The sequence below is a fragment of the Solanum dulcamara genome, chromosome 12, assembly GCF_947179165.1.
Source record: "Solanum dulcamara chromosome 12, daSolDulc1.2, whole genome shotgun sequence".
NCBI lineage: Eukaryota > Viridiplantae > Streptophyta > Magnoliopsida > Solanales > Solanaceae > Solanum > Solanum dulcamara.
Window position 1 is genome coordinate 53,718,582 of NC_077248.1, and position 27,436 is coordinate 53,746,017.

Below are 27,436 nucleotides of genomic sequence, written 5' to 3' on the forward strand. Positions count from 1 at the left end.
CTAGGTAGGTTCATTTCATATAACTTTCAAAAACATTTAATGCATGAGAGGGATGGAAATGCATCAGATGTAAATACTAGGTTGAGAAAAAAATTGGGCTACATGGGTGAAAGGACCCATGGATAAAAACCCACTTACCTTGGTTAAATTCACTAGGAATTGAAGAAGAACTTTGAAGAAATTGGAAAGCCTAGCTTGAATTTAGAGAGAAACCTAAAAGAAATAATCATCCCAATTTCTTTTGAACTACAACACACAAGCCCTTAACATATCCTCTAGTGTTTGAATTTTCCTTTCAGCCTGCCCATCTGTTTGAGGATGGAATGCGGTGCTCAACTTTACTTTAGTACCGAGGCTCCTTTGAAATGATCTCCAAAAGTGAGAAGTGAATTGGGTACCACAATCCAAAATAATGGACAACGGCACACCATGCAACCTCAACAACTCCCGGATATACAACTTGGCATAGTCTTTGGCCCGATAGGAAGTCTTAACAGGTAGAAAGTGAGACGACTTAGTCATTCTATGAACAATCACCCAAATAGAATTATGTTGCTTTCGAGTGTGATACAAACCCACTACAAAATCCATATTCACATCTTCCCATTGCCAAGTAGGGATTTTAATATTTTAAGCTTAACTACCCGATCTTTGATGTTCAGCCTTCACTTGTTGGAAATTCGGACATTTAGACATGAAACCTGCAATGTCCTTCTTCATGCCACCCCACTAAAACAACTATGTCAAGTCTCCATACATTTTCGTCAAATCAGGTTGAATGGAGTATGCAGAATTTTGTGCCTCCATCAATATCAACCTCTTTATTCCATCCATATCCAAAATACATTACCGAACTTGGTAATATAACACCCCATCTCCTTCTTGTATAAATACTACCTTCTTTTCCTTCACCAACTTCTTTAACTCAACAAGGGTCAGGTCAAGGTCTTGTTTCTTCTTATCATCCACTACTAAGGAGGATTCGGAGCCACTTTGGGAAACCATACCACTATCACTGGTACCACATAACTTCACCCCTAGTCTAGCCAACCGGTGAAAATATTTCACCAACTCTCTCTTTCCTTCATAAACATGGGCCAACTCCCCATAGACACTCTACTAAGTGCACCAACAACCACATTGGCTTTATCCGGATGATAATGCACACTCATGTCATAATCCTTGAGGAGCTCTAGCCACCTTCTTTGTCTTAGATTGAGGTCCTTTTGGGTGAACACATATTGAAGGCTTTTATGATTGGTATACACATCTACATGTACTCTATAAAGGTAGTTCCGCCAAATTTTCAAAGAAAAAACCACGGCCGCCAACTCAATATTATGGATAGGGTAGTTACGCTCATGCACTTTCAATTGGCTAGAAGCATAGGCTATGACCTTACTATTTTACATTAAGACACAATCCAAACCAATCTTCAAAGCATCACAATAAACCATAAAATCTTTTGATCCTTCTGATAAAGTCAAAATAGGAGCAGAGGTAAGTCGATCTTTCAAAGTTTAGAAACTCCTTTCACACTCATCCGTCCATATGAATTTCGCCTTCTTTTGAGTCAACTCTGTTATAGGAGATGAGGTGGAAGAAAAAACCTTGAACGAATCTTCTATAGTAACCGGCTAGACCCAAGGAGATCCTAATGTTCGAAGGAGACAATGGTCTAGGTTAATTCTTGACCGCTTCCATTTTCTTAGGATCCACTTTGATCCCTTCGCCGAACACTATGTGACCGAGAAAGGCCACCTCCTTCAATAAAAACTCACACTTGCTAAATTTTGCAAACAACTGCTTATCCATCAATATTTGGAGCACAACCCTCAAATGATCCTTATGTTTTCCTCACGCCGAAAGTAGATCAAAACATCATCAATGAACACCACAATAAAAGTATCAACGTACGGTTTGAACACCCTGTTCATTAGGTCCAGGAACACCGCTGTCGCATTCGTTAACCCAAAATCATTACCACAAACTTGAAGTGACCATACTTTTTCCAAAATGTCATCTTGGGAATGTCACACTCCCTTACCCTTAGTTGGTGATAGCCGTACCGAAGGTCAATCTTGAAGAAGTGACTCGCCCCTTGCAGTTGATCAAATAAATCATCTATCGTAAAAAATGGATACTTATTCGTAGTAATCAATTTATTCAATTTCTGATAGTCTATGCATATTCGAAGTGACCCATACTTCTTTCTTACAAATAGAATGGGGGCACACCATGGTGAAATACTTGGCCTTATGAACCCCTTTTCTAATAAATCATTTAATTGTTCCTTCAATTCATTCAATTTTGTTGGGGCCAGGGCCATTTGGTAAGCAGGGATAGAGATAGGTTTGGTATCGGGGATGATATCGATACCAAAATCAACTTCTCTTTTAGGAGGGACACCTAACAGGTCATTGGGAAAGATATCGGGAAACTCTTTAACTATGGGGACCAACTTAAAAAGAGAACTTTTGTAGTTGACATCCCTAACTCTCACTATGTGGTAAATACAACCCTTAGCAATCAAGTTTTGAGCCTTGAGGTAAGAAATGAATCTACCCTTTACCACCGAATCACGACCCTCCCATTCAAAAATGGACTCATTTGGGAATAAAAACTTGACTCGACGAGTCTTATAACATATGCAAGCATAAGATGCATTCAAATAATCCATTCCAAGGATGATATCAAAATCTACCATATCAAGCTCTATGAGATCACAGGGAACGACTTTATTCAAGAGGGATACGGGACAACTCCTATAGACCTTCCTAGCCACAACCGACTCACCCATGGGGGTAGACACCAAATAAGCCTCTACTAATATTTCAGGAAATAGATCAATCCTATTAGCTAAGAATGGAGTAACAAATAATAAGTTTGCACCCAGGTCCAATAATGCATATACATCAAAAGAAAAGTTCGTTAACATACCGGTAATAACATTTGGTGCTTCCTCCACCTCTTGCCTCCCATGCAATGCATAGAAATGGTTGGTGCATTGGCCACCTCCTCAAGCTTATTGGCAATGAGAAACTTGAACTTGAGGTTTACCACCGCCACCACCTCTACAATCCCAAGCATGATGACTTGGCATGCCGCATTTGGAACACATGTTTGAGCCCACCAAGATTTCCTCTTTGTGGGTCTTCCCATACTTTCTACATGGGGGAAAATCTTGGGTACCAAAGTTATATCTTAGGACCATACAGTTGGGACCTTTTTCCTTGTTGAATTTGGGAGGAGGAGTATTGGTGGAACCTTGTCCCGCGAACCGTTGACCACTTTGGCCTTTGTTATTACTACCATAACTGGACCTTTGAAGGTTGAACCCTTTACCATCCACTCTAACCTTTTTGAACCCTCTATACCTTTCCCTCAACTTCTCTTCTTCAATTTGTTTGGCATAAGTCATTAAGCGGGAGATGTCCATCTCCTTGACCAACATGACTATTTTGCACTCCTTAGAAACCAAGCTCGAAACACTGGAAATAAACTTACTCATCTTTATTCGGGGGTCAAAGACCATGAAGGGAGCATACTTGGATAATTTTGTGAACTTGAGGACATATTCTCTCAAACTCGTACTATCTTGAAAAAGGTTAATAAAATCTTAGATTTTGGCCTCCCTTAACTCCAATGAGAAGAAACAGTCTAGGAAAGCACCTTTGAACTCTTCCCATCCTATCGACCCCATTTTCTCATCCCTTTCAACAACCCATTATTCGTACCACACTCAAGCCACATCTTTGAGTTGATAGGCCACTAGCTCGGCCTTTTCATTCAATGGCACACCCATGATTGCCAAGATCCAGTACACCTCATCAATGAACTCCATAAGGTCCTTATCTAGTTTAGAACCATCTAACTCGGGCAGATTTATCCTTTGAAAATCTCGAATCCTAGAGGCTAGATTTTGCACTTGAGGAGGAGAGACACTTTGATTCCCTTGGTGGGCCACAACTTGAGACAATAAAGCAACGATGTTGGGGAACTCAGCATGAGTTACCCCTTCCTTATGATATGGGATATCCGAAACCAGAAGAGCTTGGTATTCATCATCAACCCTTGCTTTTGGAGGTGCTTTTCCACGAGGTATTATCTAAAGAACATAAAATTGATTGTTAGTTAGTGGAAAACTTAGGAAACTCTAGGGCACGACATGAATTAAAACAAATGAAGACCTTTCTAAACATCCCATAATCTCCTATTCATAGTAGTGGCACACTTCACAACCATGAAAAAGGCCCTATTTGACGTTGTATGTTGGACTTTGAGGACTATTTCAAAACCTTATGCTCTGATACCAAGTTTTTCATATCACAAGCCTAGGGCCCAACGTGATACGGCGAATAAGATACCTGGAGGTACCTCACCCAACCTCTTATCATTCATTAAACATTTATAGGTAAGGGTAAACAACTCAAGCGGAAAATATAAAGGATATAGGGACTAAGGGACTTCACATTAATAAGAGTAAAAGACAACCTAAAATATATTACTATGTCCAACAGTACCTTCTATATTAAGACTTGGCGGAGGATAAAATATGTCCCTAGCTCACCCTTAAGATTAAGTTAAAATACCAAACTTAATTTAAACGTCAAAACAAAACATAAGCTAGGTAAGTTAGGAGTGTCATTCCCGGAACATGGGAATTTGCCAAAGTGGTAGCCTTCAACGCTCAACTTAGTCATGGGGAGGAGAGTATGGAGCGACGCCGGTCCCTACATGGTAATATCATGTGGGAAAAAGTATGTGTTAGTACTTTGAAAGTACTAAGTATATGAGTGTGATATGAAATAAAGAACATAAGAGAGAGACATGTATAGGTAATATGCATAAGTGGATGCATGCATGAGAAATCATCATATAAATCCTTAAAGCATTCATTTTGTAGGGAAGCGACCTGAACCGACATTTAAGACCATTCGAGCTATTATATGAAATCCAATATAACCCTCTACGTTGTCAAGGAAAGACTATTTGTCGGGTAGAACTCCTTCAACTTTATATTCATTATTTAACTTTGACTTTAAGGGCAAATTATGGATCCACTAGCCTAAAATATCCGACAAGTGCCCCTATGGTGGCACATAGTTAATACAACATGAGCCTTTACTTAAGGACCCCTTCGGTCGAGCCCCCATCTACATGCTACATTCGGTGCCAGGTCAAGTCACACGGAATAATATTTAAATATCAATATATCATAAACATTATATAACTTAACATTAAAGCATCAATCGGTGGAATAGCTCATTAAAACCTTTCATTTGATTCAATGGGAGAATTATCCTTTCACATTGAAACCTTACTTTGGCTAAGAAGCCCTTCATCAATCAATTATTTCATAAAGACTCTCATCCATAAGTATTTACTTCATAACAATCATTGGAGTCAAACTTCATTTCAACATAAGAAGGCTAGGTGGGTTCATTTTGTATATCATTCAAATACATTTAATGCATGAGAGGGATGGAAATACATCAGATGACACATCTTAAAACAACCCACCATATGCACTTTAAAGCTACCTTTCAAGCCTTCATATAAGAATCCTAAAAAAACCATTCATTTCATAAAATTGAGAGTCAATGTATATCAATTAAAGTAAATAAACAAATGTGTCATAATATATGTATCTGGGATCATCATGTAAAACCCCATAAGACTTCATCATTTGGAATAGAAATACGAGGTTGAGAAAATATTTGGGCTCCATGGGTAGAAGGAACCATGGATGAAAACCCACATACCTTGCTTGAATTCACTAAGAATTGAAGAACAACCTTGAAGAAATTAGAAATGCTAGCTTGAATTTGGATAGAAACCTTGGAGGACCTTGTGAGTTCTTGCGTTGTAAGTTTTGAGAGAATGAATTGAATAGGAGAGGGGTTTTGAAGAGAAGAGTGTCTATAGACTTTGAACTTGGCCATAAAAGTGTCTAGGTTCATTGAATCGAATTTTAGAAAAGCCACACTTGGCATTCATTAAATATGGAAAATTAGCCATACGGGCCCATTCTAAGGGTCATCATCGTAATGATGAGTCATACAAATGACCCATATTCCAGGCCTAAAAAAAGAGCCTAAAACATAGTCTCTGAAGTTTAGAAATGACTCGTGTATATGACTCATCATCAAGGAAATGACTCGTTCCTTGGGCTCTTCCAGCAGGTCCCTAAAACCTACAAAATTCAAGTCTTTGAAGTTTATGAATAACTCATGTATACAGCCCATCACCAAGGAAATCACCCATTCTGCAATATCATAGACTTGGCCCAGAGAGGTCCTTGAAACATGGACTCTATACATAGCTTACTAAGGGTTTTTACGACCCATCTTCTCTAGGATGACTCATCCTGAAAGGTCGTAGAACCTCTCCTGAGGGGAACTCCAATTTTCTTCTCGAAGGATCGCTCTACGACCCAAACTTATGAGCTGTAAAATGCCTTACGAGCCGTAGAAGGGCTCGTTTACATAGATGTGTTCGAAATTTTAAGACTTTTTTCCTTGGTTCCAACTTTTTGACTTACGGGTTCTTACAATTCTATAATTTTCTTATGAGGAGGATTGATACCTTATGGTCTTTCCTATATGTTTTTAATGACTATGTTTTCATGAAGTTCCATTGGGATAATAACTAAGCACAGAGAGCACTTTAAGGTGGGGTCAGGTTCGATAGCCATTGTAGCTACCCAAGAGAATCCTATTAGCAACCTTAAGTCCCTACCTATATTTCCCACATAGGTTTATGAAGCCAATATATCAAAGATATTGGATCTATATATATCATAGAGTTAGCAAAAAGTACCATCAAGAAGTCTACACTGATAAGGTAGCCTTCCTCTTCTCGATGTGGGGATCATCAGATTCTATGTAATAGCTCAAACAGTCTTAAGTGTCAGTTATGGTCCTATCCCATATCAGTTAAATAATATTTATTAAGTTATCATGATGATGATGTTTTTATGCATTGACCAATAAGATTATGATGTTTTAATGTTTTTATGGTTTTAGTCATGTTTAAAGATATTGGTCTTACATCCCATGATTAATATTGATTATATTTGATATTTATTATTCATGCATACTTCTCACATACTTATTTCATCCATGTAGGAATACATATTTTTTTCCTATATTGAATTATAATATAAGGTATAAAGATCTCGGTCATCTTCTCGTTCGTGGCTAAAGCTTATTACATTTGTAGTTGTAGTGAGTCCTCATATTTTGAGGACATGACATATTATTTTCATTTGCATCGTTGACTGCTTCATTCTCTTGTGTTTTCATAGGTAAGCTAGGATCTTATCTTATGTCCCCATCAAGTTAGTAGAGGCATGTTGGATGTTTAGAGTCTATGTTGTCCTTCATTTTGAATTTGAGACTTATGCTCTATTTTGAGACTATGGTTTTGTATCTATACTTCAGTTTATTTTTCTAGTTCTTGCTCAAGCTATTAAGGCTTAAGTAAATCATGAGGTGGTAACTCCCATAAACCCAAATATAGGTATGGCGGCTAGCCGAGTTTATGACTTCACTCGAATAAATCCTCTTGAGTTTCATGGTTCTATGGTGGATGCGGATCAACAAGAATTCATAGATGGTAGTTTTTATATTATTAGCATCATGGGTTTTATCCCGGTTGTAAAAGTAGACTTGGGTGCATATTAACTCAAAGGGATTGCTCAAGTGTGGTATGAACAATAGATAAGTGAAACAGGTGAAGGTGATGGTCTTGTTGAGTGGGAGGAATTCAAGGATGATATTCTTCACCAATTATTTCCATTGGAATTTACGGATGCTAAAGTGAAGGAGTTCATCAATTTGTACCTAAGTAATATGAGTGTGAGGGAGTATGCTCTTAAGTTCACCAAATTGTCCAAATATGCTTTTTTCATGGTTGTGGATCCAAGAGCTTGTATGAGCAATTTTATTGCAGGTGTGTCCAATTTGTTGGTCAAAGAATGTGGAACATCCATTCTCTTCAATCACATTGATATCTCAAGGATTATGATACATGTCGAGCAAATTAAGGAAGAAAAGTTGAAGGAGAGGTCTAAGAAGAAGTCCATGAGGGCTTAAACTGATGGTGGTAACTTCTCTCAAGGTATGTCCGGTAATGGTGGTCGACCTCAATTTACCCAAAGGTATTCTGACTGATCTTCATTTAACAATCCAACTCCAAAATTTGATAGGGATGAGGTTCCTAATCCTAAGACACAAGGAGGAATTACGAGTGGTCAAGTCAACCCTCCATGCAACAAGTGTGGTAGAAATCATAAGGAAGAATGTCTAGTGGGATTGGATGTGTGCTATAGGTATGAAAAGGCAGGTCATTATTCAAAGAAGTGTAGGAGTGGTGATAGAACCTAGACTCAAACTTAGACTACTAGTCATTTGGATCAGTGGGCTACTACTTGGGGTGGCGGTCAGTGCTAAAATAGATTTGTGCTCTTCAGACTCGTTAAGAGTTAGAGGATTCACCCAATGTTGTGACTACTATATTAAAAGTCTTTGACTTCGATATTTATGCATTGTTAGATCCAGGTGCTACTCTATCATTTGTTACTCCTTATCTTGCTATTAGGTTCATTGTTAGTCCCAAGATCTTGCAATAGCCTTTTTTGGTCTATACTCTGGTTGATGATTCAGTTGTGGCTAAAAAAAGTCTATTGACAAGTTTTAGTTTTTCATAAAATCACCTCAATTAATCTTATAGAGCTTGACATGAACAATTTCGATGTTATTCTTTGTATGGATTGGCTTCGTGCATGTTATACTTCTATATGTTGTACGACCCATGTGGTCAAGTTTTAGTTTCCAAATGAGCCAATCCTAGAATGGTAGGTAGTAATTTTGTGTTTAAGAGTTAATTCATCTCATGTCTTAAAGCTTGGAAAATAATTTCCAAAGATTGCATTTATCATCTAGTCCAGGTTAGAGATACTAATCCTAAAGCTCCTACTCCTGAGTCAATTTCAGTTGTTAATGATTTTTTGGATGTTTTCCTCGATTACTTACTAAGCATTCCTCCAAAAAGGGAAATAAACTTTGGTATCGATCTTTTCTCCGATACTCAGCCTATCTCTATTTATCCTTATCAAATGGCCCCAGTAGAACTGAAAGAGTTGAAGGATCAGTTGAAGGATTTGTTAGATAAGATTTTTATTAGACCGAGTATCTCTTCATTGGGTGACCCATTTCTCTTTGTTAGGAAGAAGGATGGTCTATCTAAATGTGCACTGATTACAGACAATTGAACAAGGTCACAATTAAGAATATGTATCCCATTCCAAGGATTGATGACTTGTTTGATAAAATTCAAGGAGCAAGTTACTTTTCAAATATTGATCCTCGATTGGATTATCATCAATTACAAGTAAGGGAAAGTTATATTCTAAAGATGGCTTTAAGAACTTGGTATGATCACTTTGAATTATTAGATATGCCATTTGGATTAATGAATGCCCCTACATCTTTTATGGATATGATGAACAAGGTGTTCAAGTAATTTTTGGATATGTTTGTCATTGTGTTCATTCATGATATTTTTATTTACTCTCGAAGTGAGGAAAAACATGCCGATCATTTTAGGATTGAATTGAAAATTCTCAAGGACCGTTAGTTATTTATAAAATTCAGCAAGTGTGAATTTTGGTTGAGTTCAGTTGCTTACCTTGGCCATATCAACTCTGGTGAAAGAATTATGGTTGATCCCAAGAAGATCGAGGCGGTTAAGAATTGTCCTAGACTGTTGTCTCCTCTAATAGTCGGAGTTTCTTGGGCTTAGCCAATTATTATAGATGGTTTCTGAAAGGTTTCTCTTTCATTGCATCGCCCTTGACTACTTTGGCTCAAAATAAGATGAAATTCTAATGGTCCAAAGCTTGAGAGAATATTTTTCAAGAGTTGAAGGATAGGCTTACCTTCGCTTTGGTGTTGACCTTTCCAGATGGTTTTGATGGGTTTGTTGTCTATTGTGATGCTTCACAAATGGGTCTTAGTTGTGTGTTAATGCAAAATGGTAAAGTGATAGCCTATACTTCTAGGCAACTCAAGGTTCACAAAAGGAATTACCCAACACATGACTTAGAGCTAGCGGTTGTGGTATTTGCTTTGAAGTTATAGAGACACCGTTTGTATGGTGTTCAAGTGGATGTATTCACTAATGACAAGAGTTTTCAATATGTTTTTACTCAAAGGGATTTGAACCTTAGACAAAGAAGGTTGATTCAATTGTTAAAGGATTATGACATGACTATGTTATACCATTCGGGGAAGGGAAATGTAGTTGCCAACGCTCTTAGTAGCCATCCATTGAGGCTTTCTCCCAAAGGGGAGATGTTGTTTTGAGATATCAAGGCCGATTATGTGTTCCCGGTATAGATGGATTGAGGGAAATGATATTTTCTAAGGCTCATAGTTCATAGTATTATATTCATCTGTGTTCTACAAAGATGTATCATGATTTGAGGGAATTGTATTGGTGAAATGGCATAAAGATGGATATTGCGGAGTTTGTGGATTCCAAATTTTTAATAAGCAAAGGTTGAGCATAAAAAACTAGGAGGTTTGGCTCAATACATTGAAATTTTGACTTGGAAGTGGGATGCCTTGAATATAGACTTCATTATTGGTTTGCTTGTACCCGTAGGCAACATGATTCACATTGGGTGAATGACTAAGTCACCTCATTTTCTTCTTGTTAAGACTTCAGATTCAATTGAGGGCTATGCTAAGTTGTACATCTGAGAATTGGTTAAGCATCATGGTGTTCCATTGTCTATCATTTTGGATTGAGGTACTGAGTTTACATCTCAGTTTTGGCGATCTTTTCAAAAAGGTCTTGGTACTCAAGTGAAGCTTAGTATAACTTTTCACCCATAAATGGATGGTGAGGCAGAATGTACCATTCAGAACATGGTGGACATGTTGAGAGCCTGTATTATAGACTTTAAAGGTAAATGGGATGATCATTTGTTATTGATAGAGTTTTCTTATAATAACAGTTATCATTCTAGCATTCAGATAGCTCTATTTACGGCTTTATATGGTAGGAGGTGCAGGTATCATATCGGACTTCAAGGCGGTTTGGAAAGGTGGCTTATGATTTGGATTTGTCTTCTAATTTGGCATTAGTGCATTCAGTGTTTCATGTGTCCTTGTTGAGAAAGTTTGCTAGTGATCCTAGCTCTATTATATCATTGGACAATCTTGATGTTAAAGAGTGTCTTTCATATGAGGAGGTTCTGGTTGAGATCCTAGGCCGACAAGTTAAGAACTTGAGAAACAAGGAAATAGCTTCAGTCAAGGTTTTGTGGAGGAACCAAGAGGTTTAGGGTTCTACTTGGGAAGCTAAAGTCGATATGATCTCATGATATCCTCATCTCTTTCCTTCCGTTCCTAGTTGAGGTACATAGTTCCTTCATGATTCATTCAGCCCAAAATATGTGTTTCAGTTATTCTTATGTTTTAATATGCATTCATGTTTATGAAAAGAGTTTTAAAGCCATGTTTTAACTGGAGATTGCGTATGCTATGTTTTATGCATTTTCAAGATGGTTTTGCATTCCTGTTGGCGTGCTATGTTCCTTTCCTATTCCATTTATGCTAACTTGAGTCTCATTCGAAAACAAATGTTCCCAAGGGGGAATATTGTATGACTTTTGAAGTTGGAAAGTTTGAAAATAAGGTTCAAATGAAGTTTCCAAGAAAATCTCAGCTTTTGCACCAGGTCACCTCCATGAGTCGTGAACTTGAGTATGGGTGGTACTGCTCCTCGTGGCCATAATACCTTCACGGAAGACTTTATGGCCATGGAAAGAAGCTGACCTCAACCAAAACTCACCCTTTCTAAACTTAGAGAATAATTGATGGTCTTTAAGGACTTATAACGCAATCCTAAAATGATCGACATGCTTCTCTTTACTTCGAGAATAGACCAAAATATCATAAATGAACACAATCATGAACATATCCAATTATTGCTTGAACACCTTGTTCATCAAATTCATAAAAGTTGTAGGAGTATTTGTTAGATCAAAAGACATAACCAAGAATTCAAGTGACCATACTGAGTTCTAAAATCCATTTTTGAAATGTCAAATTCCCTTATTCGGAGTTGATGATAACCTGATCGAAGATCAATCTTTAAAAAGTAGCTTGCTCATTGTAGTTGATCTAACAAGTCATCATTCCTTGTAATGGTATACTTATTCTTAATTATGACCTTGTTCAATGGTTGATAGTCAATCCACATTCGGAGAGAACCATCCTTCTTTCTAACAAACCATCCTTCTTTCTAACAAAGAGAATCAGAGCACCTCATGAAGAGATACTTGGTCTAATGAAACCCTTATCCAACAAATATTTCAACTAATCCTTTAACTCTTTCAATTCTGCCAGGGTCATTCAATAAGGAAGAATAGACATAGGCGGAGTATTGAGGAAAAAAATCGATACCAAAGTCTATTTTTCTTTTGGGAGGGATACTTAGGAGATCATCGAGAAAGGCTTCTAGAAACTCATTAACAATCAAAACTGACTCAAGAGTAGGAGCTTTGGAATTTGTATATCTAACCTGGACTAGATAATACATGCAATCTTTGGAAATCATTTTTGAGCTTTTAGGCACAAGATGAATTGACATTTAAACACGGAATTTCTATCTTTCCATTCTAGGATTGTCTCATTAGGAAGCTAGAACTTAACCATATGAGTTCTACAACTTATAGAATCATAACATGCATGAAGCCAATCCATACTTAGAAGAACATCAAAATCGGTCATATCAAGCTCTACAAGATCAACTGAGATAATTTAATAAAAAATTGAAACTGTTGATTTCTATAGACTTTCTTAGCCACAACTAAATAAACAACAAGAGTATAGACCAAAAAAACCTCTAACAAAATCTTAGGAATAACAATGAATTTCATAGCAAGATAAGGAGTAACAAATGATAGAGTAGCACCAGGATCTAACAATGCATAAACATCAAAGTCAAAGACTTTCAACATACTAGTTACAACATTGATCGAATCCTCTAACTCCTGACGAGTCTGAAGGGCATAGAATATGTTTTAGCACTGACAGCCACCCATAGTAGTACCACACTGATCTTGTAAGACTATATCCTGAGTCTGAGCCTGGGGTCTAGCACCACTCTTACAATCCTTCTCTTGATAGCGTGGCTTCCCACACCGATGAAATGCATATGATCCTGCCAAGCATTCTCCTTTGTGGTTCCTTCAAAACTTCTTGCATAGAGGGATGACTTGACCACTCGGAGCTCATCTTTGAACCTTAGGGTTAGGCACCCTATCTTTATTGAAATTTGGAGGTGAATTGTTTGATGCGTTTAGGCTGGAATACTTTTGATGAAACTTAAGACGGCTACGATTGCCGGACTTACCATAAGAGAAATTACCCATATCGATTTGATCCCTCTTAGACTCCCTTCTAGACCTCTCCTTCAGATTCTCCTCCTATATTTGTTCGGCATGTGTCAAGAGTCTAGAAATGTCCATCTCCTTGATAAGTATGGAAGTTCTACATTCTTTGACCACCAAATCAGACATACCCGACACAAACTTGCTGATGCGAGCCCTTAGATTAGCGACCATAAAAGGTGCATATTTTGACAACTTAGTGAACATGAGGGCATATTACCATGGTGCAAATTGATGAACTCTTGTACCTTAGCTTTTCTCAATTCCAAAGGAAAAAACTAGTTAAGTAAAGAACTCTTGAATTCCTCCCAATCAATGGGACCATCATCTCTACCCCTTTTATCCTTCCATTACTCATATCAAACTTGGGCAACTCCCTTAAGTTGATAAGCCACATATCATCCTTCTCCAGCGGACTAATACCCATGATCCCAACAATCTTGGTAATGCCCTTAATGAATTCTTGTGGATCCTCGTCCACCTTAGATTCATGGAATTCAGGAGGGTTCAATCAAGTGAAGTAACGAATCCGGCTAGCCACCGTATCCACATTTGGGTTCATGGGAGCTACCACTTCCCTATTGGCTTGAGCGACTATGGCTTGGACAAGAACTTAAAACGCGGCCTAAAATTCTGCATGAGAGATTTGCTCATTCAAAGGGTTATTTAAAGCTTGTTTCTTCTCCTCAGCATTTCTTTGAATGGGAATTCTTCATGGAGGCATATTTTTGAAATTTCAAAGAAAAATCGTTAGAGGATGAAACCTTAGAGTTCAACTCTATCTCATGATAAGATCATGAAAGGAGTGATGTATTTTCCTAAGATGCCTCATAACCTCTTATTCATAGATGTGGCGCACTTCATACCAATGAACAAGACTCTACTCAACGCGGCATGTTAGACTCCCTAGAATACTTTTAAACCTTATGCTCTAATACCAAGTTTGTCATGATACAAGCCCTAGGTGTGATATGATGATTAGAATCCTGATAGACCCTAACCAAACCTCTTAGCACATCATAGATGATCATACATACGGTATTTAATACAATAAAGATAAGATATAGTTGCGGAAATGAAGTCTCAACAAGAATAGTCTCACTAGAGGAGAATATATCTCAAACTTAAAATGAAAAGACAACATAGACTCCATGATATCCAACATGCCTCTACTAGTCTAGATGAGGAAATAAAACAAGTTCCTAGATCACCCAATATAAATGATGAAAATTCATAAGAAACACTGAAGTATCATGTCTTGTCCTCAAAACATGAGAACTCATAGTAGAAGTAAGTAAGCTTAACTCTAGCCATGAGTAGGATGTGTGTGATAGTCCGACCCTACATTATGATACAATATAGGTAAAAAGTATGCATTAGTGCATTATGAGAAATATGCATGATCAATGGAAGTAGGACATAAACAATATAACCATGGGATGCATGACCAATATCCTAAAACAAGAGTAAAACCTTAAAAATATTTAAACATCATAATTGTATGGTCAATGCATCAAACATCATCATGAGACCTTATAACTTTTCATATACCTTAGTGTGGGATAGGACCTTTAATCGATGTATAAAACCATGTGAGCTATAATATACAATCTGATGTAAGTCCCACATCAAGAAGGGAGAGGCTACTTTGTCAAGGTAGGCTTTGTGAGAATATCATAACATCATGAGTTATATGTAGATACCCTAGCTAAGCCATATTGGCATCATAAATCTATGCGGGAAACATAGTTAGGGACTAAAGGTTGCTATTAGAATTTCCTTTGGTAGCTACTTTGGCTACCGAACTATAGATACTTTCTTGAAACATCATTCATAACCTTTCATGAGTCATTCATAAGACTTGATAATCATTTATAAAACATTTATTGAAATCCCTTAAAATTCATGATCATAATTCTGTAAAAACATATTTGAAAATAGTATATAGCATGGTTCATTGAAATTCAACTTGAAATCATGTAATGTAGTGTGAATTATGCATAATTAGACAAATAACAATGGAATATATCATAATTGAAAAGACCCAATGTAGTTTCATGAAAACTAGGGATTAAAAGAAGAATTCATAAAGAGAATTTGGAGAAAACCATGAATGAATTCCGACATATTTTGATCACTTTGAAGCCCTAAATACAATGAATCGGAGACTTGAGCTTGAAACCGCTGAATTTGCTTTGACGAAGAAGATGAATCTTGCGAGAGAACTTTAGAGAGAGTATTTTGTGATTGTGTTAGGGATTAATGAGAAGGCTAGGAGGATTTAGGGTGGTTAATAGAATAGGATTTAATCCAAAAATAATCCAAATATATTAATTAATAAATAGAAAAAAGGACAAAACACCCCTTAAACGTAACTAAATGAGGCTCCTGCAGGGAAGGCCACCACGGCCCGTAAAGCTCACCACGGGTCTTGGTGAGGAAGGTGAGTTTTTCTTGGGGGAGGGTGACACCATGAAGGGTACCATGGTCCGTTAAGGGCTTCACGGACCACGGACCGTGGACCCTGTCGTGGTCCTTGCTCATCTTCAGGGGTCTTGGGGGGTTTAACTCTACGGAAGGGACTACGGTCCGCAGTGCTCACCACGAGTCATGGTTCCTCTCGTGAACTTCTCCCCCCCTTTCCCCAAAATTCCAAGGCTCATGGTGCCCTTCACGGCCCGTGGTGAGGTTCACGCCTCATGAACATGGCCCGTGGAAGGCATTTGGTGCATCTTTTTTGAGATTTTTATTTTGAACTCTGTTATCCGACTTTTCAACTTTCGGGGTGTTACAATATTCATCTATCAGATGAAATAAATTAAACATAGTAATAAAAGATTAAATTTATCATGTATTAAATTATCAGAGATTTAATTTAATTGATTGGATCGGTAATTGTAACATGGGGAGTTAAATATGATTTAATATTGGATTTTGAAATCAAACTGAGGAGTGAAATTATAGATTTTGATGAAATATTTTGTAATTTATTATGATAGGATTAATTCATTCCTTTACAAATTAATGCCATAATTGGAAGCCTCTACTATTAAATATGTGGTCCCTACTATACTAGATTAGTTATATATTTTGGGGGGAAATGGAGTATTTTAGAAGCAGTTAAAAGTTTTTTTAACTGAGCTTCTAGACACATTTTTGTTCGTGAAACATGGAGAATCTTTCAGTTGAGAAAAATACTCCCTCACATCTCCAACTATCTGTTGACAAACATGTATAAAAGGGAGCAACCTCTCACAAAGCATTCATTCATTTTTTGATATCACAAACTATACTGCACCCCTGAAGCATAATCTTTTTTTAGTAGGTCGCAGACCTGGAGATGATTATTTTGGGCGATCTCTATGAAAGCTTCAACAGGTTAGTAAATCCTTTTCATGAATTTTGTTTATATTATCTAGATAACTTGCAGGTTTTATTATCCTATGTATGCTTTTGCTGCCATATTTCTATTAGGAACCCCAAATAAATCCACATAAGTTTGTTATAGCCAATTCTAGCACCAAAGATTTTTTGGGGGTATGAAATATCATACTTATATTATAATATTAAGATAATACAGAGGTTCTTTTTGTTAATATAATAGGAAATAATAGATTGGAGATATGCAAAAATTGATATGAATAACTCGCATGAGAGGAATCAAATGAAAAGAGTTTCCTATTAAGTATATTGTAGACTCTCGAAGATATGTACGGACATCTATGTACCGATCTGCAAGACTCTACTAGACACTCTTCTCTTTGACTTATGAACCAATGAAGCTAGTGCTCTAATACTAATTTATCACGATCCAAAAATTGATGCCATAATGGCACACACTCCAAATTCTACTAGTCTATAAGCCGAAGGATCCAAATCAAGATTTATATCCCACATTGCAGAAAAAGAGGATAAATTCAACTACTCTTTTAGAATGAAGTCAGGACATAAAATGAAAAAAAATCGAGATACAACCAAGAAATTTCCAAAACCTGATATCATAAGCATAAATAGTATCAACTACATCACTAGAATCTAAAATACATCTCAAGTCTTTGAAACAGAATTAAGGAAAATAAATGATAGATGGAGTCAATAGTAATTCGGAAGGCATTATTTTATCACCACTCCAAAATGACTCAACCTGTTGGATCCAATCATCCGCCAAGAGAAATGCTCTGACTAAGATCTACATCTAAAAGAGTGACAGATGTAGGAGTGAGTACAATCCATATGTACTCTTTAGGCTTGGCCGACTGTGTATAAAGTCGCTAATCAAAAATTATAAAATAAACTATGAAACACTTAAACCTGCATATAAAAAGTCTCATTTCAGCATCAGTGCCACAATTATATATATGAACTACACTAGTAAAGTAAACAAGTAAGGCTACACATAATTCTCACATCAGAAGGATAAATTCACGAACAAACAAAGTTGGCCAATGCTATGATGAAATGAAATGTGGAACCAAGACTATCGCACAATCTGTCATATACATATTACCAGGCTTTAGCTCCTAAGACAAAGTTCCATGGGGGACTCACAGTCCATATACTAAATCTCATGATCTCATGCACTCTCTACCTAGCTTGTGGTGAAGGATACATAAGATGTTTCAGTTTCTTTCTCAAAATAGTACTTCCACATCTCTCAAAGTTTTATGAACAATAATATGATGAATGAGGATGAATGCTCGCAACAAATAAAAAATAGAGGCATAAGCAATTAAATATAAGTCTAAAAGAGTTCAACATCCCTGGACATAATAAATCATAATATACATCATCACATGGAAAAATGGTGAAAGAATTCATTTGAAAGATACTCTTACCATTAGAAATACAATCCTTTCTTTTTAAGATATTATAAAATCAGCTCGAGCCCCTTATCTCGGGTATTTCAAGTCAAACATGCTATAATAATCAACTCAAACCCCTTTCTCGGATGATTTTTATGTAAAGAATATTCTCAAAATAAATAATATCATAGAAGGCCTCCACACGGCAAAACAACACAAATAAGCCCTCATATGAGTGAAAGTAAGAAATTAAGCCCCCACATGGGGCAAAATATTAATAAAAACCCTCACACAACCGAAACAACAATAATAAACCCCTATAGGGGCGAAATGACAATATTCAATAGTTTCCAATATATCAATATTATGCTACAATCTCATTCCATAGTCTAGTTCATAAGTAGGATTAAGTACCCAACCTAGTCTAGAAGAAGGATAAGACAAACCTGCCTCGAAGGCCAAAACTTCTCTTGAATCACTCTAGCAGTGCTTTTCCTCTCTCAACCACCCAGAATGATTTCCAACTATAAAGAATGGAAGGTACACATCAAGAGGTTTTCAATGATATCTATATTGCTAAGATTTGGAATCATGGATAAAATCGTCTGGAAAAATCTCATCAAATTTGAAAATGGTAAAATCAAAATTTTATTTTTAAAACATAATTTACAAGTAAAACGGACTTTGTGTTTGGAAAATCCAATAAAAATGAGTAGAAATTGGATCTCAAATTAAAGAATTATCAATTTTTTTAATTTGGGTTAGAAACCCCAAAACCCACATTTTAAATCTTGATTTTGAAAATTAAAATTCAAGGAAATTGTCATACAATGGATAAAGGAACACACCCACACGAGGTTTTCTCAAAACCTCCATAAAAATATCTTTTCCTAAAGTCCCAAACAAGTGAAAATGAAGAAAATACGGAAAATTAGTTGAGTTTCTGTAATATTGTGTTCAGCAATTAGAAGATAGGGTCCACGAACATGGATTAGATGCAATGAACGCGTCCTACTAGCCTGACCTAAACCTCCACAAACACAAGAATAGTGTCGAGACTGTGACGCACTGTTCACTTGCTAAAATACCCTCATTGCCTACGATCGCACTCTCCTCTTCCATGATTCTCCTCAAATACACTTGGGGACCCACAATTGCGGTCCCCTTGTACCAACTATCAGAACCAACAAAAAAAATATTTTCAAAGTCTCTGAATAGGCCTTTGGGATTTGTTTGAGGCTCGATAAAAATAAACTGGATATTCTACAATGTAACATCCCATTTTTTGAAATGTCAAAATTAATCCATACACTTCGTCGAAAGACTAAAAGTGATTAATAAGTTTAGAAGGATGTGGTATGACATATTTCAATTTTTCAAGGGTCATATCTCAAATTTGAAGTCAAACAAGTTGAAAAATAAAAGTTGGTGAAAGTTATCATAAGTTTTGTTTTAAAGATTTCTCTCAAATTGGGTAAAATGTCTCAAAGGTTTTCTCCTAATATAATAGAATCTAGAAAGCCCATGAAGTATCAAATCAAAGTTCTACAAGTCTAGTTTTCAGTATATCAAACCATTTGACCATACAACTTTTGAGTAAAGAGATATTTGTATTTTCGTAAGACTATGCAAGCCGGTACGTCAAAGTAGGCCCCTAGCCCCTGTGTCAATTTAGCTTTATATAAGTTCTTCAAGCTTCATTTTAATACATAAAAATCAGCCAAAATTCCTATAAAATCAGAGGTAAATTCCCTAAATTCTCCATGAATATTGATTTTTTCAACTCGGAAGTTTAATGGAAGTTACTCTACATAGAGAGCTCATCATTTTGGCATAGTTCTCCCCATCGATCTCGTGGCGTATTTTCATGGGATTTGTGGCAGCGAGATAGAAGATGTTTATTCATTATTTTTCAGTACCTCGGTATATATATTGGCAAGGTAAGGATTTTGTACACTTATTTATTTGTCGAATTGAGATTCTATACTTCTTGTTTCGAAAGTTGCCGATGACTTGTAGTAGTTCCTTGTTGATTTTAGCTTCGGCTATTATTAATTCAAAGAGAGAGATTATTTATATTGGTATTTCAAAGGGGGATTTTGGATATTGTTGCTCCTGGCAGCCCCTTTGTCTTATTGAGTTGAGTTATTATTATTGTATATTAATGGTATTAAGGTGTTCGAGGTATTGGGGTGTGTTTTCTTCTTATTAGAGTCATGTAAGAAGGTTTTTGGATTGAATGACGTGAAGTACGCATAAGAATAGTACCTCAAGAGCTCATCACTCCTTTGAGATATGGTTAGCATATTTTTGATGGATTTAGCTTCAATTTATTATTTTTATTGGCCTTATTTTATTCTTTGGAGTCAGCTGCTCACGAGTGTGATATTAACAATTTATTAATTGTCTAAGGCTCATTCTCATAGCCTTGTTGATTCAAGCAATTGTTGTGTTATGATAGATTTATCGAGATTCATACAAACACTTTTAGGCTTTAGTTGAAAGGTATGTTAAGGGTATTCCCTTCTTTCAGCATGTTTTCTTAAAGATTAGGAGTTATACAAGAAGGTTGTTGTTATCATTGATATACTCGTAACCATGATTGTTTGTTGTTGGCTTCTCGAGCTGTTATAGTTGTCTATTTTTGAAATTCTTATTTTGTTAGTAGTGGCCTTTTATTGGGCATGACTTAGATATTATTTGAATAGGTTCCTTATAGCTAAATTTCTCTGTTTTAGCCTGTTATATTGTTATTGTTTCCCTTGGGGCTATTGTGGTTAGCTGTAGGAATGTAATTGTTGTCTAAGAGGGCTATGGGTGGCCTACGAGGCTATATTGATGCCTAAAAAATCTATGTGATACCTACTAGTCAATTTTATTACCTAAGAGAGCTATAAGTTGCCTACGGAGCTATATTTATGCCTATGAAGTCTATGTGTTGTCTATAGGTCTATGTTGTTGCCTAAGAGGGCTATGAATTGCGTACTAGGCTATATTGATGCCTAAGAAGGCTATGTACTTCCCATGGGTCTATGTTCTTTCCTAAGAGGGCTATGAGTTGATTGTGAGGCTATATTGAAGCCTAATAGGGCTATGCGCTGCCTATGGGGCTATATTATTTCCTAAGAAGGCTACGTGATTGATTATGGCACTAAGGGACTACTGATAGGAGTATATAGATTTAATTGGCATCCTCTAGGCTTATGAGGGCCCAGATAGGTGGTCATGTTTGCTAGTTATACCTGTCAGTCTTATGGGGGCTAGGTTAGGTTGTTATTTGATTATTTTTGTTATGCTTACATTCAGGAGAAGGTCACCACGATTATCTTATTCTTGATTTTCTTATTACTTTTAGTATATTATGATATCTGATCATTTAGCTATTGCCTTTTAATATTGGTACATTATTTTGTGTTGACGCCCCAATTCTTGAGGGCATTACATTCATGCATGTAGGTCCCAACAAATGACTGGATAGATCTCCTCAGCAACAGGGTTGACTTTTATTAGGCTGGCTAGCCCCTTTCATCTAGAGCTGTCAGAGTTTGGAGGTTTGTTGGCTTTTCTTATATATATAGGGGCTTGTAGACTAGTGTATTGGGTTGTGTAGACACCTTATTTCCCATTGTGTCCTTGTGTGCTGGTTGGTTTTAGTTTGATAGTTGTTTGATATACAGTTTAGATATGTACTTATTTTCAACTTCTGTATAGAGATCATGGTGGCTTTGAATGACTACATAGTGTTTGTGTTTTCCAAGATAACATGGTAGCCTCGACGGCCTAAAAAAGCATGTGTGCTAGATGGTTACTGCTTTATATAAATTATTAGGAGTAGCCATTTTCTTTATAGAGTTGTTGATAGGGGCCTTGCCAGATGAGGGCTTATTTTTAAGTTGTGATATACTTTTTTGTTTTTTTTATAGTGAATGGCTTTCATACACCATTAGCAAGTGGTTCAGCAGGGCTGGCTCTAGCCTAAGTTTTGACACTAGGTGCCAATTACACCCTTTGAGTTTGGGGCTTGACAAACTTGGTATCAGAGCAATATCAAATCGTAGGGAGTCTACAAGCCGTGTCTATTAGATTCATATTTATAAATATGTTGTGCACCATATTTTATAAGCAGGAAGCTATAGGGAATGGTAGAATGGTTACCCTTTGTTTTACTCAAATCATGCTATAGAGTTAAGTCATAAGGGTTAAGTTCTCTGACTTATGGTTATTATCGAGCTTGTTCTCAAACAGCCCATAATGAAAATGGATGTCACATGAATTCATGCCATTGTGAATAACAAAGAGGTGCTTTGACATTAGCAGTATATGACTGAGAAAGTCGAGATAGAGCACCAAAGGAGGGATAGGCCCATAGGTTTTAGATAGAGTCCAAAGGTTGCCCTAGACCTAGAGATTTTGGGGGATCACTTACACCCCCGCAATAGATGCCCAGTATAGAAGGTTGATCTTCAAGGCTGGTCACATCCGGGTAAGAGTTTACGAGCATTAAGCTAGTAGTAATGCATGGACCTAGAGCAGTTTAGATCAATTGTGCCACATTATGATACATGCAGTAATATCACACCCTAAGCTAGACCCTAGAAGTGACATGGTGATCGATAATCTGAAGGATCCCGACCAAGCCATCTTAGCATACATCGCATTAAAAGGTCAGTAAAGAATAATGAAATCAAGCAGAAGAATAGTCTCAATCATAGATGTCTAAGAATAAAAATGAAAACTTAAGTCATTTGTCCAAGAATGGACTACATCAACTCTAGGTCTAGACATGCCTCTTCATACTAGGTGGGGGCTTAGGACAAGCTCCTAGCTCACCCTAACATAGAAGGAGTCAAAATTAGTAATACAAAAAAAAATTGTCCTCGATGAATGAGGACTCACTAACTCTCTAAAAATAGTAGCCAAGCTCTATCCACGAATAAGATACGTCTTGTGATCGTCTGTCCCTACTTTATGATAAAATGTAGGAAAAAGTATGTGTTAGTACATAGAGAGTACTAAGTATATGAGTCATGTATAAATAATGAGAATACGGACATAATCAATATGAACATAGGATGCATGACCAATGTAATAAAAAATATGAATAAGACTTGAAAAACATTTGAAATCATATTAAAAACTTGTGATCAATGTATCATAACATCATAGTAAAACTTATTTTATGTTATGTAACTTGTGTAGGATAAGACCTTTAACCGACATCTGAGATCATGCGAGCTATAGAATGGAATCTGACGTAACTCCCACATCGAGAATAGAGAGGCTACTTTTCAAGGTAGACTCTGTGAGAACATCTTTAACATCATGAGCTATATATGGATCACTAGCTAAGCCATAAAGGAAACCTTTGAGTGCAACGTAGTTTGGGACTTTAGATTTCTAGTAGAATTCCATTGGGTAACAAAACTTTGGTTATCGGACCGAACCCACCTAAAATTCCTCTCGGTGCTTAGTCAATACCCCAACAAAATTCTTTAAAACATCACTAATAACATCATCATGAAAATAATCATTAGAGTAGCTCATTAACTTAGTTGATTCATAAGAATCCATAAAATTGTTGATAATTGTCCTTATCACCCTTTAATAATGATTGTTTGAAAATTGTCCTTATCACACCATAATAAGATTCTTAAACATCATTGAAACATCATTTATAACCTTCATCAATCATTCATAAGTCTCAAACTTCTTTCATAAAAGCCTTTTTTGAAAACCATTGAAATTCATAATCATAATACATGGAAATAATCATAGAAATTAGCTTTATGTCTGGGCACGTGTAATCAACTTGAAATTATGCATTAAAATAGAATCATGCTTATAATAATCATTGAAGTCAAGTAAAAACATAGTTGAAACAGCCAAATGCAATATCATCAATCTAGAGTTATAAAACAATTGAAATTGAAGAGATTTTTAAGGGAAACCTTCGGACTTCATGGGTGAACAGAGCCCATGAATGAAATCCCATACATCTTGATGAATCTAACTATGATTTAAAAGAAAACTTGTGTTTTTGAAACCCTAGCTTGACTTATAGAAGAAAAGTTTGAGAGAAAATCCTTAAGTGCATTAGAGAAATTTAGAGAATGAATAGGACTAGGGGGAATTTAAAGGGTTGGAGTATTTATAAGTTCTGAATTTTTCCCCAAAAGTGTCTAGATTCATTGAACCAAAATTGAGAAAAGATTATATTACCCTTCATTAAACTCCATCGGGAGACCCTACGAATGGGCTTCTATGAGTCGTAATTTGGTCTATGAGTTGTAAAAATGACTCATCCTATTGAGTCTATAAACCCCTGAAAACTGAGTCTTTGAATCATCCGTACAACTTATTTTTATGATTCATCAAAAGGTTTATGGGTCGTAGACCCAAATCCTCTTGTAACTTCTAAAAACCTACAAAACCTGAATTTTTAAAGTTTCTCTACGAGTTCTATCTATGAATCGCCAGTCCTTCTATGAGTCGTAACTTGGCTTGTAGACTCACTTCCTCAATTAGTCAAATTCCCAACCTCAACATTAGTCCTACGAGTCACTCATATGACTTATATAAGTACTACAACTCATAGGTCAACTCATACACTATGAGTCAGTCCATTTTTCTTGAAATATTTCTTTATTCCAACTTTTCAACTTCAAGGGACTTACAAGTAAACACACGTCAGGAGATGCCATCAGGGCTCCACAACATGCTATTTTTTCCCTATAGGGTCAGATACAAAGGTATTGCCCGTTTAGGGACAAAGAAGGTTCAACAAAGACAGACAGATTAGCAACAGGATCATCTTCCTCAATATATATTTAATAGTTTGGTTCTAGATTTTATCATGTAGAGGTAAACGCAAAGAGGGATCATCTAGTCCTAGCAGTAGATAGAATTACACGTATGCACTATGGGTTATTAGGATTCATAGTCATCACCTGATGTTGTGACATGTATATTAAGTGGTTGCTCCCAGTATGTTGTGTTTTGATAGATTCAGGCTCCACATTATCGTATGTTATCCAAATTCTCACTAGGAAGTAGTTCAAGAGTAGAAGAGTAATATGGCAATGCTGAAAGATAGTTTTATTTCTTATTTTTAAGAAATAAAATGATCGCCAAGGCAGCGTTTACCATAACATCAAATTTTAAGATATTGATATTGAGTTACAAACTCTTTATTTTATTTCAGTGGCTAATGAATTTCTAGATGAGCTTTTTGGTATTCCCCTAGAATGACAGATTGAACGTAAAAATGCTACATTATCAAATGCTCAACCGATATCAATTACTCTATATAGAAATGCACCAGCAGAACTAAAGAAATTAAAGGAGAAATTGAAAGACTTATTAGATAAGGGCTTTATTAGACCTAGTTCATCATAATGGGATGCACGACTGTTATTTGAGCGGAAGAAAGATGACTTCTTTCAAAAGTGTATAGACTACCAAAAACTAAATAATGTCACTATAAAGAATAAATATCCACTACCAGATATTGTGGGGTTTTTTCAGCTATAGGATGCCTGATGTTTCTCAAATATTGATTCACATCTAAGGTACAACTAGGTTTGAGTTTTGGAGAGTGATATTTCAAAGATAGCCTATAAGACTAGATATGGGAATTTTGAATGTCGTTTAGGTTGGAGAACACCCCTAAAGTATTTATGGACATGATGAATAGTATCTTCAGTCCACTCTTAGACTTGTTTTCATGGTGTTTATTATTGATATTCTAGTTTATCTAGTTCAGAGACCGAGCATAGAGAATATATCCGAGAAGTGCTTCAGGTACTCTGAGATTAGAGCTTGTATGCTAAGCTCCCAAATTATGAGTTATGGTTGCATTATATGGCCTTGTTGGGCCTTATTATATCAAATGCTTGTATGCAAGTTGACTTACAAAGATTGAATCCATGAAGACTTGGCCTAGACCTACAACCGCGAGAGAATTTTATAGCTTTCTGGGATAACAGGGTATTACAGAAGGTTTGTGGAAGGATTTTTTTTCACTTTCAGCACGCTTGACAAACCTAACTCAAAAAACAACTAAGTTTCAGTGGACTGCAACCCACGAGTGGAGTTTCCATGAGATAAAAGATAGATTGACTTCAACACCAGTTATGACAACACCAGAGGATCCAAAGGGCTACGCAATATATTGATAAACTTAAAGCACTAGGTTGGTTTGTGTTCTAGTGCAATACAAAAAGGCAATTACGTATGTTTATAGACAATTAAAGAATGATGAAAACAACTACCCCACCCATGATTTAGAGTTGGCTATATTTACTCATGCCCTAAAGATTTTAAGGAATTATTTGTGTGTCATTAATGTTGATATATATACAGATCATAGGTCTCTGTAGTATGTTTGGAGATAGAAAGAGTTGAACCAGCGACAGCACTGATAGCTCAAACTATTTAAAGAATATAACATAGATATATTTTACCGTCCAGGGAAAGCCAATATAGTAATAGATGTCCTTAGTCATAAGTATATTGACAATCTATTATATTTGGGAGTGGAGAAGCAAGAGATATTTATAGAGCTCCATCAACTAAATAGTTTGGGGCTTAGACTATTAGATAATAGTCTCTAGTGATGCTGGGGTCATAGATCAAGAAACAACAGTATCATCTTTAGTTGTTGAGGTGAAGTCATAACAATACAACGATCCCAACTTAGAGCAGCTCGCAGGCTAGGCTTAGTAACATGAGCCTTTAGCCTTAGAATTAGAAAAATATGAAGTTCTTACATTCAAAGATCAGCTATGTATTTTAGATGTTGCAGTCTTCGACAATAGGTTTTTGAGGAGGCACACCATTCTCGTTACTCTATTCACCCAAGATCTACCAAAGTGCCATAATATTAAGGAGATCTATTGGTGGCAGGGGATGAACAAGGAAATTACTAAGTTTGTGGCATAGTTTCCTAATTGCCAAAGGTGAAGGTTGAGCACCAGAAGACATCTAGGCTAGTCCAGGAGATAGTCATTCCTTTGTGGAAGTGGGAGGAAATTAATATGGATTTTATTACTGGGTTACCTAGATTATGGCATAAGTTTGACTCTATTTTGGGTAATTGTTGATATGCTAAAACAATTAGCCCACTTCTTACTAGTCAAGACTACTTTTAAGGTCAAATGCTATGCAT